The sequence below is a fragment of the Chionomys nivalis genome, chromosome 6, assembly GCF_950005125.1.
Source record: "Chionomys nivalis chromosome 6, mChiNiv1.1, whole genome shotgun sequence".
Classification (NCBI taxonomy): domain Eukaryota; kingdom Metazoa; phylum Chordata; class Mammalia; order Rodentia; family Cricetidae; genus Chionomys; species Chionomys nivalis.
The window spans coordinates 61,139,156-61,153,569 of NC_080091.1; the positions used below are offsets into that span (position 1 = coordinate 61,139,156).

Below are 14,414 nucleotides of genomic sequence, written 5' to 3' on the forward strand. Positions count from 1 at the left end.
CATTGAGAAGGAGGTTTGGTGTTTTATGTCAGATAATATAAACTCACAGTTCTAAGGATTAAGTAATTTCCATTGTAAATGGGTGGTTTTAGTTGTAGGAGTGACTAGGTAAGTGGGCATTCTTTGGATGACCTGTCTACCTTGCTATGTTTGTATATCTGTGCATCTGTTTGCTATATTTTTTGTTTACTTGTTTACATAGTCTGACTGTATTTATCACAGTCTCTGCCCTGCCCTCTTAACAATCTTGTCAAAGTTCCAAAGTACTGGTAAGAGTGTCACAGTCCCAAGTTTTTGATTCATTCTGTTTTATTTTGTATGTCTGAATATGTCAGTATGGTAGCTTTTAAACAAATCATGAAAAATACTGAACAACATGGAAGCATAAAATGTTGGGAACTGCTGTAGCCCATGCAAATCCCTAATGTACACTTAACAGGTTTCTCTGTCATTAGCTGTTTATCTGATTTCTGCAAAAGGGCCATTTTCTGAAGTATCATTGAATCAACAGTGAAATTCCTGAATAAAACTTAATTATCCCTTGCTTTTCATTTTGTTTTGAAGACAAGGCCAGGGTAAAAGGCCAAGGGGAACCCAGACTCTGCCCTGGTTCTCACAAATGGCGGATTTCTTCACCTCAAGGAGACAATTCACTCCAGTAGACTTAAAATGGGGATTTTGTAGCCAACCACAACTCACAAACAATTGGATGATAGAACAAAGTCTAGGAGTTGGGGGTGCATAGACTGTGTAGTGCGTGCCTATAAGTGGTATTTATCCAAACTGCTACAAAGAACCCTCAAAGTCAGCATTTGCAAACTCAAGCCGTGGCATACTCTTGAGGAATGAGTCAATAGATCGGATTTCTGCCAAAAAATAGGAAGTTGTGGGATAGTACATGCTTCATATATGCGGGAGTTGGGTTCCATACCCAGTGCTCCCAAGGAGATGTATACGCACATACACACACTTACACAGACACACACACAGACACACACACATATGTATTTATAACTAATTGAAAAACTGGAGTAAGAACAAATACTCCTGGTGCAATTTTTGTTTTAGTTGTGTCCATGTCCGCATAAGCATTTCCGTCCTTGCTTTCCAGGTAAAGACTGTGTCTTAGTGTGAGGGAGATTAGGAGTGCACGGAGAATCATGCTTTATCATACTCATGAGTGAGACCTTACATCTGTCTACTGTGGTGATCAGAAAAATTCAGTAAAACTCAAGCAAATCCTCACTACTGTACCCCAGGATCTTAGGCTCCACTCCTCTGAATGAGAATAGACAATCACATACTGCAGCAATTAAGGACGCTGGTGCCCATTTCTTGCCGGCCTTTGCTTGCTTTATTTGTTTGGTTTTCAATGTCTGTGTGTAGCCAGTGCCCAAAGATTCTCCATTTTTCCCTTTCCCCCAGCTTCCTGGCTCCAAACATGATCAACTTTAGGGTATTTTTTTTTATAGTCTTTATTGTAATTACTAGAATTTACTGTAAAAGGGGATCTATGCACTGATTGAGATTTAAAAAAAAAAAGCCACCCATTATTCTGTTTATCTTGTTGTTTGGATGTTTTACTTTAAATTAAAAGACAGTAATCAAGTCTCTTTTAGAAAATTTAGGAAGCAACTGGTTCATTTAATGTGTTCATTCATTTTAAAAAGTTTTTTTTTTTAGTACATGTGCTATTACTGGCTGTCTAGGGTATAGAACATGCATAAATATCTGCCTTTATGAAATTAATAGAATGATTACAGAACCTAAAAGGATGGTAGTTTATATTCGCACACGCCTTTTAATTTTCAGAACACCAGATAGATGTTTGCTCATTTGTTCTTCAGAACAAACTGTTAAAACAAAAACACCTTCCTAGTTTCTCAGATGAAGATAGCGGCTGATGGAACTGAGTTTAAGAACTTTATAAAATCGATGACAAACTATACTGGAGGAATTTAAGAATACTGAAAGTGTCCCAGTGAAATCATGAAACTCAAGTTTTTGCTTTGTTTGTTTATTAGTTTTGTTGAAAAAAGATCTCACTGTGTACCCCGGTGCAAACTCTAAACTCATTCTATACCTAAACCAAACTGCTTGCCCCTGCCTCCTTGAGTGCTGGGATTAAGGCCTATGCCTCCATGCTGTTTGAAAACTGTGTTTTTAAATAAAATTATTTTTAGACGTAGGGCTAAAATTCTTCCCCTAAACAGATGGAATTTAAGAGTTTGAAAAACATGCAAGAGAGGTTTGTATTTTATGATAAGGTATATTTCCACAGTCCTAGCATCATATTTTAGTCATGAATTTTAGTCATGAATTTAGTCATGAATTTAGAAGATTTTAGTGGGTTACAACTAGAAGATCTAAGTATTCAATGTCATACTTATATGTAGCATTTTATGTTATTCATATAATATTTAAAATCGAATCTTTAAAAATTAATTTTGAAACTGACTTTATTTTTGAATGTATATTTTTGAATGTATGGCTGACCTTCTACTTGTTTGACAAAGTGATTCCATAATCTGACTGTCTCTCAGAAAACAACACACACAAATCTATAATTTTGTGTCAAACTTTTCTTTCATGTGTGTTATTTTTAAATCTGTTTCATTTCTATTACCTCCTGCAAGGCTGTGTGGAGGAAAGGCCTAGATCATGGCCATCACTTTTGGAGGATAAGAATGCAAATGTGCTAAGCCTTAGGTAGGGGATTCACAGAAGCTATCCCTAAATTTATCTCTCTCATCATACATTTTCCTATTGGCAAGGAGCAATCCTAACTTAAAGAAGACACTTCTAGATGTTTGCTTTACAGTGGACTGAAGCTTTGTACAGAGTTAGCCTTCAAATCCATGCATATCGGCTCTGGCATGTGTAGGACCTCTTGTATATCCCTCTCTAAGATACCCTGAGCTCTTGTATTTCTTTCCTGAGGGGTAGCGACACCTCCCCACTGTGCTTCTCCACCAGGCCAGTGTGGTATAGGAGCCTGGACTCCGTAGCAAATAAATAATTTTGTTTTCCTAACCTGCATTCTTGTTCATGCTGTAAACACCAAACCCACGAATAAGATGAACCAATGAAAAATTTTAAAGCGAGAAATGGAAGCAGTGGTTACTTAGCATGCTTGTGACATACATGGAGAGGTGGGTTGTTTAGGGTTTTTGTCAGTTTGACACAATTTAGACTCATCTGGGAAGAAGGAATCTTACACTGAGAAAATGCCTCCTTCAGATTAGCTTATAGGAAAGTCTATGGACTTTCTTGATTAATGAGGGTTGGGGGAGAGGGAACTCCCACTGTGGGCAGGGCCAACCACTGGGCAGCTGGTCTTGGGCTGTATTAGAAAGTTGAGATAGCCATAGAGAGAAAATGCAGTAAACATTATTCCTCCAAGATCTCAGTTTCAGTCCCTGCCAAGAGTTCGTGTCTAGTCTAGGCTTCCCTTTGTGGTGAAATAAACACTTTCCTTCCCCAAGTGGTCTTTACTTGTGGTATTTAACCATAGTAATAGAAAATAATCCAGGACAAGGGGGCTTGCAAGAAAATCATGAAATCAAATGGGCTGTCAGTATTTTTCTGGAACTCCATATCTGGGGCAAAAATAGATATATGTACTCCCAAACACACAGGCATGGACGAATGCCTGTATCTGTCAATTTGTATATTTCTGCAGATACTATTCATATTCTGTGACTACTCTGACACAAAAGTTTCTGTTTCCACCCTACCTCATGGCATGCAGTCATTTCTCAAGGTAAAATGCTGGCATGTCTGGAAAGAGAAATAATAAGGATGTATTGAATCTAGAGAGAAAGGAGGCCTAGGAATGGGAATGCAGCAGGAACAGAAGGAGTTTAGGCAGTGGGATGAAAAGCAGAAAATCTGTGCCATTCCAAAACTCTCCTTTGGATTTTGCAATGCCCTCAAGTAGTCCCTTTTCAGGATGTAAATGACCTCTGCTGGAGTTTGCCTGGGCTTTTAGCACACCTGGGTGTAAATAGCTTTAAGCAGATAACTAGGTCAGCATATCCCAAAGATCAATAGTCCTTAAGAAATGGAAATTTTGATTAGGGCCTTAGGGAAGGGATGGTAGCTTCTGGAGCCTGGATGGGTGAGAACTCATTTAAAGTACCCAGTGTCAGCTAGACAAACTAAGTCCCTCTGGGGTGCATGCCAGTGTGTGTGTGTGTGTGTGTGTGTGTGTGTGTGTGTGTGTGTGTGTGTGTTTAGAATTTATCAGAAATGGATGTTGTGATCTGAAAAAAGAAAAATTAAAAATGAAAATGCAGCCTTGCATTTTGGCGGAGGTGTGCCACTAAATATCAGGGCTTCATACAACTGCAAGAGAAGTGTGAAAAAAGGTAGTAACCTCTCCTTCCTCCCGGTGAGATCGGGTCTTTTGTAGCTGCTTTGGTCTTCCTTTTCTCTCCACAGTATCCAGTGTAGCTGCTCTGTTCTATTTATTTCCTGTTTCATATTTTGGGGGAGAAAAAAGAGGAACAATGGGAGGGGTAGAAAGGAAAAAAAAAAAAAAACTTCCTGCAAGTATGCCCACATTCTGCTTCCCATCATTATTCTGCCAGTACAGTAAAACAGTTGCCACTGATTGGGACTTCGTTATCAGGCAGTTGTTTCTCATCCTGGTTTTAACCTGAGGAAGCTGAGATTTAAAGAGGATAATAACATTTTTTTTTCACAGTTGGAAGAAACTTCAAAGGGAATTCTTTTGACAAAAGTCTGTGGATTGTTTAGAGCAGCCTGAATGCACAGGACGCCAGCTGCCTCCAGTTCTGTGGAGTGGACTAAATACTTCAAGATTTGAGGGACCATAGAGATGCAGTATTTTAGTAAACTAATTAAAATTAAGAGGAACTACACCCTCCTAATAAAGTACTGTGGCGATTCTCTTAATGGTAAGCCTGTCTTGACTAAATATAATCACTGAGGGTTTTTATACTGCACAGGTATTACAAATTAGGATTTTTTTTTCACAGAAATTTGATTTTAGTATACTACTTCTGTAGCCTAGGTGCTTTATTTATCTATTTAATTATTTAGATTTGGAGGATCTAAAACCTAATACGTTTTTCTCCTAGCCATGTGTCCTTTACCATGGGTTTCCAGCCCTGGAGAAGTGACTCCATACAGCCATGTTAACTCTTTTCCTCAGGAGAAACCGGCCTGCAAAGTTCTAGGTTAGAGCCTCTGAAATTCGAGGTTCTTCTTAGAAGTTCACACCAGGAAAAATAGAAAATTTGCACCCGTTTGAGACCGTGTGAAAATCTGCCCTCCAGTCCCAGCTGTTCCTGACTGACATGTCCTCAGGAAATACTTCTGTCATTGTACATGCTAATCTCTGTTCTGATTATGTGATAGGGTTTATGGGGGTCACAGGAAACTTTCGGGACTTTCCTAGGCACCTTCATGAGGGAAGATACCGTTTCTAGTTCCCCAGAAGCTTTTCTAGTCCCTTCTGAGGTCACCTTGACCCCTCGGCCGGCTTTCATTAGATGTACAACATGATTGAGAAATATTTTCCCTTGTCAATTTGAACCTCTGTTCGTCTGTTCCCACAGCTCCTTTTAAATTGGCACTAATCTAGTACTGAGAGACAGCTGAGCGTGGCCCCTAAGCATGTCAGTAGGTATGGACAGTTGTCAGAAAGACAGACATGAGGGTTGTTGCCCTTTCGCTAGTGAAGAAAGAGGGGTGATGGCTTCCGCTGTAAAACAGGTAGTTTAGAGACGTCTTGGGCTAATTTCATTATATCCTCTTGACATTGTTTTGATCCCAGCACTTTTTAAATCAGTCATTTCCTCTTGACTTCAACCTTGCTGGGAACCTTTCTTTCCCGTTATGTCCAACACCTAAAATTAACAGCTGCCCGTCACTGAACTTTTACCGGGTCCGGACCACTGTGGCCAGTGCTGCATTAGGATATCATTGCTCTTTCCACCTTTCTAGAGGATGGTGATTTAGGGATCTGCTGTTGTGCTGGAGTAGGGGAAAAAGCTGCACCGGCTCCCATTTACCTCCTCCTCACAACACCCGTCAGAACTCTCTCTCCATATCTGGAGGTCTGTATTATAGCAGTCCTGGGAGACTTCCGTTTGCAAAGGGACGTATTTAAAAATTGGCGCCTTTCTCCTCCTTAATAGCTGCTATTGTATCTTCAGCAGTTGTCTGCGGTCCTGTGTGTATGTTCAAGTGTCTGTGTGTGCATATGAAAGCTGGACAACAACCTTCTATATCTCTCCTCAGGAACAGGATTCCCCTCACACACACACACACACACACACACGCACACACACACACACACACCTTTTTCTGTTGGTCAAGGAGCTCCCAGAGTTCTTCCTGTCACCACACCAGATATATGACTTTGGTTTTGGAAATTGAATTCAGGTCCATATGTTTTCAGGACATACCTTATTTTCTGACCGTACTATACTATCTTCCCAGGTCTCTCAGCAATTTTAACAACTCATATGCATCTTCCCAGGTTGTCATAACAGAATATTACAAACTGGACACCCTAAATACCAGGAGTTCAATTTTCTTTTTCTTTGAAAACTTAGATCAACCTGGTTTCCTGAGAGGCCATCCACTTGCTTGTAGGTAGCTGACTTCTCATGATGTCCTCTCGTGGCTTTCTCTCTGTGCATGTACAGACAGGAAGGTCACTAACCCCCTCTTAGAATGTCACTAGTCCTGTTCAGATGAGGACCATAGCCTTCAGAACTCATTTAACTTTAAAGGCCTATCTGGAATTACAGACAAGCCAGTGATTATTATGAGTTCGGTAGATGGACTTGGGAATACAGTTTTGTCCATGGCAGAGTCCATTCTTGGTCTGCACTAGAACACACCAGACTGGACCATAACCTTTACCATGCTTGTCACTCATTATATACAACTTTATGTTCGGGGGAACACATACTTTCTACTTCTGTCAAGATGAACCTCACATATGCTTTACAATGATGAAAAATTAATAGACTCACTTTATCTTTATGAAGAACATATGGTTCTTTAAAATATATATGCATGCACACGCAACTTTCAATCTTTCAATACAGCCTTTGAGTTTTGTACATATAGCATCTTATGCATATCATTGAATGTTTCTGCAGTTTTGCCTTTTCATGGAGGTCTGATTTAAAGAACATTTTAGTTATTTTTCTGGGTGGTGGTGGCACATACCTTTAATCCCAGCACTTAGGAGGCAGAGACAGGTCAATCTCTCTGAGTTCAAGGCCAGCCCGGTCTACAAGAGTTAGTTTTAGGACAGGCTCCAAAGCTACAGAGAAACCCTGTCTCAAAAAACAAACAAACAAGAAAGCAAAACAAAACAAAAAAAATTTTTAGTTATTTTAATTTTACTAACCTATAAGTGTGCGTAGGTATACTGATTAATGAAATATCAGAATTTACATAAAACAGTCCACAAATACAAATTATTCTTAATGGCAGTATTAATATTTAGCAAGAAACTTCTAGTTTTTCTTAATCACTAAAATCCAAATGAAAGCAGAAGCTGAATGTCCTGTCAGCATTCCTAGGCAAGGAGTCACTTTTCCTAAGAAGTACGTTTCAGAGGCTGGTGTTTACATTTGACCTCCAACATTTAACAATGAGAAATTCGATATTTTTCTGTTCAGAGAAATGGAAATAAGTAGTGCATGAACCGAAGTGAATTTGCAAAGTTGCATTCAAATCTGCTTTTCAGTATATTTGACTGTTGAACACAAGGACCAAAACTTAGTTTCAGAGATAATATTTCTGGTGTCAGGAGTCAATAATGTCTATTTTTCCAACCCAATACACAAAGTGGTCAGAAACAATGAAATTTACTTTCTTAAGCTTGTTGGCTTTTCCTTTAATGTTTAGTTTTTAGCATGAAATACATGCTGATGTACATATGTATACTATACAGATCACAATAGCTAAGCTTACACTGCACATCATATTCTGGGCATTGAGCAACATATTTTGCATATATGAAAGCATCAGTTCAACACAATGGTCCTGAAGTCTCCCTGATAGCTTTCTTTATAGTGTAGACACGAGGAATGGTGAGGAGTAGAGTTGGTGACTTACTCAGTCACATAATTTGCAAAGTGCAGAGCTGCAGTTCAACTACAAGCAACTAAGCTTCAAAAGTCACATTCCCAAGTCCTGTGAAGTACAGGAAACCGTTTTGCATTATAGACAACTAGTTCTATGAGAACAAAATTGGATTTTCTCACTGCTCAGCAAGGCTTCAGTGATATTCTAACCTTGCAATTTTGATATCTTTTCTTATGTTCTTGAAATTAGGTCAGTCAGTCCATTAAAAAAATAGTACCACCTTAAACCTCAATCAAAGTGCAAATTAGAAGATGGGAACTTGCTCATTCAACAGACCCATTCTTCTCTTCCTTTCCTTCAACCCACGCTTAAATTTTTCAGAAATACCCCAACACATACTTTTGTTATTTTACTATTCTTCAATTCATTCTATATTCACAAACTTCTGCATATCATTAGTGCAAGCAGGAGTAACAAATTCATTAATCTTCTGTGGCTTGCCTTTTGATACAGGATAGAAAATGCCTTTTAATGAAGAGTAATTTTTTGACATAATTTTGTTAATCAGCACTTTATAAAAATAAAAATGTATATTTTTCTCTAGAGTTTTCAAAAACATCTGAAAGTAAAGAGAGAATGATTTACTTACAAATTTTTTTAGTACTGTTTTTTTCTCTTCCTTCAATCAAACACTGCTTGTTAAACATCTCACTTAAATTTTGCTCCCGATCTTCAGGGGATATATTTATTCCACATCCCCAGTGGATTCCTTACCATGCTGTATGAATACTATATCTTATCCCATGAGTACTAGAATGTTTGAATATGAACTATTCCCCCAACAAAAGAATCATGTGTCAAAGGCATATACCTGCAACAGGGTTTGCGAGTGATTTGGTCACTCACCTCTGCAAGGGATAAATCCGTGACTAGATGCATGACTTGATGGCCACATTGGGAGGTAGCCAGACCTGTGCAGTAGATTCGGGTGATTAGGAGCAGGTCCTGCTCTACTACTTTGTTTCCAGTTTCTTTCTCTCTCTTGCCTTGTATGAGGTGAGATGCTCGGTTCTATACAATTTGCTTTGCCATGGTTTCTGCCTTACTACATGTCAAGATCCAATGGAGCCATGTGGCTATTGACTGAAACCCTTGAATCCAAAAGTCCAATTGAATCTTTATTGTTTCTTTGGTATTTTTGTAGTAATAAATAGTGATTAACATACAGAGTTACTACAGCAAAATGTAATTTACAATTACATTTATTTAGTAAGCTAAACACAATAACTAATAAAGATAGAACAGGATTATAAGAATATACTTTAATGAAAGTTAGTGAAAGCTGCAAACTTTTTACATTTGGAATTTTTATGTGATATTATCTCTTATTGACTACAACTCATTGAATCTACAACTAAGAGTTGTTATTGTTTTTATCATTTTTATAGTTTAAAATTAATTAATTTTAAATTAAAATTCAATTAAATTTATATAAAGTAGCTAAAATGCAAATGAACATTAATACAATTGTATCTTAGTACTATTTTTAATGCAAAAAAATGCTGTTTGAATTTTTGGCATGACTAGTGTTTAAAAAAATATCAATAATACTTTTTATTGTTGAGTTTTTTTCAACAGTAAAGATTTTCTAGATTATCCATTAATAATATCTCTGGATTCTCTTGTATATTGTCTCTACCTTCAGCCAACCTGAATTTATCTCACCTTTTACCGGAAGGATGAAAGTTTTTTTAATTACTTAGTGTGTGTGTGTGTGTGTGTGTGTGTGTCTGTGTGCTTGCATATGGCTTTGTGCATTATGTGTATTCAGGAGCCTTTGAAGGGCAGAAGAAACCTCAGATGCCTAGTAGCTGGAGTATAAATGGTTGTGAGGCACAACATGTGTTCTGGAAACTGTATCCAAATCCTCTGCAAGGGCAGCAAGCTCCTTTTACCATTATGCCATCTCTGAACCCTGCAGTTTGCAGTTTTCAGGCATTAAAATCAATGGACCAAGATTCTGAGGCTACTATCTCCTCATTTCATTTTCTTCTCCTTAGTAGATTGTGTTGTATTTACTCTATTGTTGTGAAGGGACACCACGATGAAAGAAACTTGCAGAATAAATCATTTAATTGGGGGCTTGCTTACAACTGCAGAGAGCTCATATTTATTGTCCTATTGGAACCATGGCAGCAGGCAGACATGGTGCTGGAACGGTAACTGAGAACTCATATCCTGACTCACAGACAGGATGCAGAAAGAGAGCAAGACTGGTCCTGCATTGGGTTGTTGAAACCTCAGAGCCCAACCCCAGTGGCACACCTCCTCCAACAAGGCCAAACCTCCTCCAACAAGGCAACACCTCCTAATCCTTTTCAAACTGTTCCAGTAAGTGGAGAGCAGGCTTTTAGACCTGAACCTATTGCAGTCATTCTTATTTAAAGCACCACAGGTAGTCAAAACCTTTCACATTGTTGCTACTTCCTATTAAATGAGGAAGCAGTAAAATAAGTACAATAAAATAATAATGGTTCAGTTAATCTCCAGATCACAGTTGAAGTTTCATGCAGTAATGCACACCATCTCCTTTTTCTTCTCTTCTGACTCATATTCATCAACAGCCAACTTGGAAGCACTCAGTACTAGAACTCTGTCAAAGTTTGTAATTGCAGAACTAAGTATAGATACCCTAAATATATTGTCATCACTAGATGAGTAGAATATGAGCAAGGTAGGGTCTAGATACATTTTATCAGAGTTGGAAGGCTTCTCTGAATTTGGTATCTGGAAGAGGACAATTAATTAGTTACAAATTTATAAATTGAAATAATGATATAGATCGATACACTTGATGCAGGTAAAAGAAAAGGTTACAGTCCTGGTGTGCATTGCGTGATTACATTGTATATACTTGGTTAAGTTCATCATTTTCTTCTATGTGCTTTGTCTTCAAGGTGTTTTGGGGAATGTGTTAATCTAAGGGTCTTGTTTGTTTTGTTGTTGCATGTGTTCATTGAGGCAGATAAGAAGACTTGTTAGTACCTAGTAGGAAACAGGGTGAACATTGGTTTTACATTGTGAGCAAGCAATAAATTCATAGGCTTATGGGTCCTCGAGAATTCTTAGCTACCAATTTTAAGTTCTTTGATTGTTTTCTGTTGAGAACAAGCAGGGCTTGCTGCCTGGTGCTAAAGAAGTATGCTACTCTTCTGTTTACTTTCATACTTTGCTTATGATTTTACTATAATAAAATATAGTATCGTTTGTCTTCCAACTTCCACGGGTGCCATGGTATGTATCCTCACCAGTGTGTACAAGCATATATAGACTCACTGAATAAATACATGTAATAAATTAACAAAAATGAAAGAACACTCAGTTCTCTACATTTTAGGCAGATTGACTTCACATAGAGAACATGGGGATGATTTATGTGAAGCCTAAGAAAAGAGACCCATAAACAATTCTTGTCTTTAATTGTGTCATGAAGACTCCTGGCACTTGCTTTGTATCCAGCATTGATGGGGTGGTGCCTTTAATCTCCTTTGGTTCATAAGGACTGAGAGTGTTGATAGGTGAACTGTGAAGTTAGTGTTGATGCTATCCAACAGAGAGGTAAATTATTTAGCAACACCATTTTTTACATAGAAGATAATGAAATTAAGAAATTTCTAACAGTCTAACTCACTTTGCGATGTGTCTTTGTTTCAGTGAGTGCTATCCTAACTGGGAGACAGACTCGCAGTTTCTGAAATTCATTTGCATTTTAATCTCTGATGCTGAGCAAATCACTTAACTTTTCTCTATTGTTTTTTGCCCTTTGTTCATCACTGAACAGACTATCTTGTTCATCATTGAACATTTATGTGCAAAAGGAGACACTGTACAACTCCAACTGTAAAATCTGTGGGTACTAAGGAAATTTATTCCTATTACATTTTATAGTAAGCATTTTTGATAAAAATAGAGGGAAATTAAAAATGATGTAAGGATTCCGAGTCCAAGTATTTCCCAGAAAAATTAGTTTTCTAAAAAAGACTATCTTGTTACCAAAAATAGCAGTTGTCACCTTCCACTCCTGGCATTCCACTGTGGAGGTGAATTGAAGACACATTATTTTGCCACTCTGGGAAACTGCTGAAATGTCTTGTGGAAGAAAGGAGAAATGTATGCTTCAGAACTAGTGTGCAAAGTCTCAATTTATAAAAAGAAAAAAAAATCAAGAATTTTGCTCAGGGGTCCGGAAAATGTTTGGCTTATTTCATTTTCATCATTTAAGATCCTTTCTTGTTGTGCCTTTTTATTAAATAATTGAAAAAAAATGGTTAAGGGAGGGATGTTTTCATCAAAGGCGAAATGTGGTAAGAAGGGAAAGTACTCACGGAATCGTGCAAGGAAGTTGTATCTTTCTATACTTCATGACTGCCCACACTTCTTCCTAAACTTGGAGTTGAAAAGGTCTGGGGAGAAGAAAAAAGAACCTTAGCCATGAGGAACAAGCTAGAGGATAAAGCCCGATGTTCTGTGCTTCTTCACCCTGCCAGCCCTTCTCACCGCAGCTCGCCCCCATACACACACACACACACACAGGAACACACACACATCACCACGAATGCCACCGGCAGAGCTACCAGCGCATCCACCATGGCAAGCTCAAGCTATTTTGTTTTTAAATAATCACTATAAAAATTTGCAAAATTAATTAAAAACAAGAGGCCATTTGATGATCACTAATCTTTGGGGGGCAAATAATGGACTCTTTGGAACCTGCTTCAAGAAAAACTTTGACTAAATTTCTCCCTTGATTTCAAGCTGTGGAGGAAGGATGCCAGAGTGATGGTGTTGGCAAGCTAGAAGCTTGATCCTCTGCTGTCTTCCTGCCAGACACTGGACTGAGAGCCAGCTATGTCTCCCCTGCTCCTCTTCTTCCTCTGCAGCAGTCTGTGATCATCTGAGATGCGGTGCCTTTCTCCCCCAGTGGCATTCTGTCAGCTTTTGCACCAGTCCTGTCTTCCTTCTGCCACCATGCAGGCTGTTTTCTCATGGCCCCAAAGGGAGGCAGAGGTCAGGGTGAACCAGCCAAGAGATACAGATATTTTAAACACTGGCTGTCCTGTTTACAAAACAGCCAGCTCCCAAGCTACAATGAAAAAATATAGCTTAGTGAATATGGAACTTATTTTACCAGAAAATTCCCAATATCTCTTGATCAAGTAATAAAAATCAGAACTAAGTTTATTCAAGTTGTATTCCTTTTTACTTTTAGAATTTTAAATAAGGAGTACCTTAAATAAGAGTCTAATGATATTTCCAAATGCAGTGTCTCAATGAATGTTACTCACTACCGTATTTGATTTCTCATTATTAGTGCCCTTTTATATCAAGAATCTAATGCAGAATGCAGAAACCAATAGTCTTGTAGGGAAACTGCCTTCCACATCTCATACAGGAATAATAATACGGTATGAATGAGGTTATAGTGGTAACCATACACACCCCAGGGAAAGACTTAACAATTTCTAGGAAGGGTGATGCTTGACAAGAAAATGGTAAGATAGCTTTGATTTCTTCCTCCTTTGTAGTCTTGCATCAATATTGCAATTCTGGCTATGGGGCATCAACTATTCTCATTTGAACCGAATTAAAATGTATTTTCTGCATACCCTCCTTTAAAGTTCAACCGTTTTTGTTCTTATAGACTTCTAATGGATTTTTCTCCTTGGCTGTTAATATTTAGATACAGTTGATGACCAACTCAGCTTCATTCTAGTTTAGTCTGTGATTTCGGACCCAAACAGAACTTTTCTCATTAGAACTCTTTACTCTAAATTCTTAACACTTGACTTTTGGTTATTTTTAGATGTCAAAACACCTTCAGATGAGAACTATTGCTGTCATGGAAGAGATAGAAAGTAAAGCAGACTATTCCTTGAGGTGACTTCCTGTGGCGGACTTATGCAGATGTGTGTAATGATGGCAGCATTACTGGCATGTGTACCCCTTTCCAAGCCGATCTCCTGGGGAGATGGATATACTAATCCAGCTGGCACGTGTTACTTTTTCCTAAAAATAGCCATGCAATCTCATATTTTTACGTCTTGCATTTTTTTTTAAAAAAGTATAGCAACTGTAAAAAGGGCTCTAGCACTGGGATGACGGTAGAAAAAAATCGTAAGAATTACTTTTTAAACAATTTCTTATTATTTTTAGATGCTTTTCATTTTTTACTAGTGCTCTCCTATTGTGCTGAGCACCTATCATGTGTTCTATTAACACTGTTACTTGTTATCCACTGGCTTTTAGATAATCCCGCTTAAGTGACAGGTTGATGA

General features: G+C 38.1%; 1 protein-coding gene across 6 annotated transcripts in view; it reads left to right on the plus strand.

Annotated features, from left to right (window-relative positions):
- Positions 1-14,414, plus strand: part of Pcdh7 (protocadherin 7) — a 414,240-nt gene that overhangs the window by 10,996 nt on the left and 388,830 nt on the right. The gene's annotated exons all lie outside the window — the stretch shown is intronic.